Below are 2500 nucleotides of genomic sequence, written 5' to 3'. Positions count from 1 at the left end.
ATTACTGATGCTACACTTTACTGCCACTACCCTTTACTGCCACTACACATTACTGATGCTACACTTTACTGCCACACCCTTTACTGCCACTACACTTTACTGCCACTACACATGACTGACACTACACTTTACTGACACTACACATTACTGACACTACACTTTACTGCTATTACTCATTATTGACACTGTACATTACTGCCACTAACCAATACTGCCACTATATAATAATGTACTATAATATTGTAATATTATAGAATAATATAGAATATTATAGAACATTATTATATATTATAGAACATTATTATATCACCTGCTTGTATCGGGTGTTGTAATATTATTTCATAGGTAGCACCTCATTGGCAACACACTCATCCCAGTCGCCAGGCCTTGTACCTGTTGAATTGCTTTATTGTTGTTGTGATGTTTTTGCAGGATTTATTTTGCTGGTTGTGGAATGACACAGACTACATTGTGTTTTTCTGCAGTAACTCTGCAATGATGATAATTTGTCTTTAGTCAGTCTCTACAATAAACACTAAAGTCCGACTAACCTAAACAAAGGTTTGCAAGGAAGGTTGAACTAGCTCTTTGGTGTGTTCGTCAGAGCATGCGTTTACCACCTATCAGGCCTGGGTTTGAGACTCAGGTAGGGTTGGTGCCTTCAGCCTTTGTTACAAGATTTCTTGTGGTTCTGTTCTCTGCTTAGGGACAGTTTGTGTTTATTAATATTAACTTAGAGCTTTAGGCCTGGCAGTGGTTTGATGTTGCTCCCCTGCAAAGACACTGTACACTACAGGAGGTCACTGGGGTTCATTAGTAGTCCTCTAGTAACTGGTGAGTGGTACTTTGTTCCAGCATCTGAAAAAAAAAAATTATGAGGTCTTATTTAGACTTATATTGATTGCATTGTTTAGGAATTAAAGACCTTTTTTATATTATTCTTGTCAGTTTGAACCCGGCCCACTGATTCAAGGAGGTTACTGGCTGCCAGCAAGACTTCAATCATAGATGGAGCATTAGTGTGGTTAAGCTTGTTTTCCTATGCAAGTTGTAGCTTTAATGTGGTGGCGCTGCACTTGTAGAGTGATATGAGGCTTTTGTAAAGACAATGCAGCAGCAACTCTGATGTGGTCGTGGTGGTCTGGTGGGTATGAAGGTGTGAGTTCTGTCTGGTACTCCAGAGTCTCACTAACATTTACAGCATTTAGCAGACACTCTTATCCAGGGTGACTTAAAAAAGTGCTTTGTCATTTACTCAAAATAAAAACAACCAAAGGCAGATATTTTGCATTTATCTGATACTTTTACCCAAAGCAGCTTACAATTATGACTGAGTACAACTGGAGTCATTGAGGGTTTAGACTCTTGCTCACAGGCCTGGCAGGGCTTGAACCAGCCACCTTCTGATTACAATCAAGTACCTTAACCACCGAGCTACCACTGTACACCTTTGAGCTTGTTTGGATGTTCAACATATGCAGTTTGCCGTATTAGAGCATATACTGCAACCATGTAATCCTCCATCTAACCTTCTAATGCTGTATGTGAGATCTGGGAATGGCATTTTAAAGTCCTGGTTGTGTTCTCCTGAGAACCAAGGCAGATATAGGCCCATGTTACATCCCAGGATACCCCCCACCACCCCAGTGATGTGTTGGTACGCAGGTCCTGTCCCCCATCCTCCTGTTCCCGTCTCAGGCAATGCACTAGTGGGCACGTTTCGTCCCCGGTGCTGTGGAAACACGTCAGCGGAGCACGTGTTTATGCACGCCAGCCAGAGCTACTCCACCCCCACGCATGCCTGCTCCATCTCTGGAGCTCAGTAACACTGATGTCAGTGTGTGTGCCTTGTTCAGCAGACAGGTGCAACACACAGGACGGCCAGACAGGTTTGCATGCTGCTCTCAGATGGACAGATGTGCTAATTTATCAAGACTATTTTTCTCTGAGACAACGCTGAGGACATAATCTCATTAGACACTTTTACATAACCACTCTGCTCCAGACACTCAGAAGATAAGAGACACGTTCGCTTTTCTTACAAATATCAAACCCTTCCATGTCTTTGGAAGCCTGTCGTGTCTTTTGGTAAAAGATCAAGTTGACCTTATCTTCTCTCTAATCAACTGTATTCAGATGTTTGAGGTGGATTTAATGAGCGCATCTTAGTTCTGGGCGAAAGTGTAATTCTCAGGCTTGAAGATGCAAAATGAGATGAAGTCTTCTGTAAGGGGTCATTTCCCTGGAGTGGATGTGTATGTGTGTCTGCACTCATCTTTCCATATTTGTCAGGACCAGATGTCCTCTCCAGAATAGCCAAGTTCCTGAAATTCCAATATTTTACAGAAAAACATTTCCTAGTCTTAGAAATAGACTTTTTACTAGAAACCTATGCCTTGTTTTTATGTCTTTATAAAAGGTAAAATTGCCAAACATTATCTTATTGTGTTTTTTTTTTGTGTGTGTTATGATTAGAGCAAAATAAAAGTGTAGGTCATGG

At 41.2% G+C, this 2500-nt stretch overlaps 1 protein-coding gene across 1 annotated transcript in view; it reads left to right on the top strand.

Moving 5' to 3' along the window:
* Positions 1–2500, top strand: part of txlnba (taxilin beta a) — a 22296-nt gene that overhangs the window by 9784 nt on the left and 10012 nt on the right. The window lies entirely within an intron of this gene.

The sequence above is a fragment of the Electrophorus electricus genome, chromosome 3, assembly GCF_013358815.1.
Source record: "Electrophorus electricus isolate fEleEle1 chromosome 3, fEleEle1.pri, whole genome shotgun sequence".
NCBI lineage: Eukaryota > Metazoa > Chordata > Actinopteri > Gymnotiformes > Gymnotidae > Electrophorus > Electrophorus electricus.
This window is presented reverse-complemented; position numbering and strand designations above follow the sequence as displayed.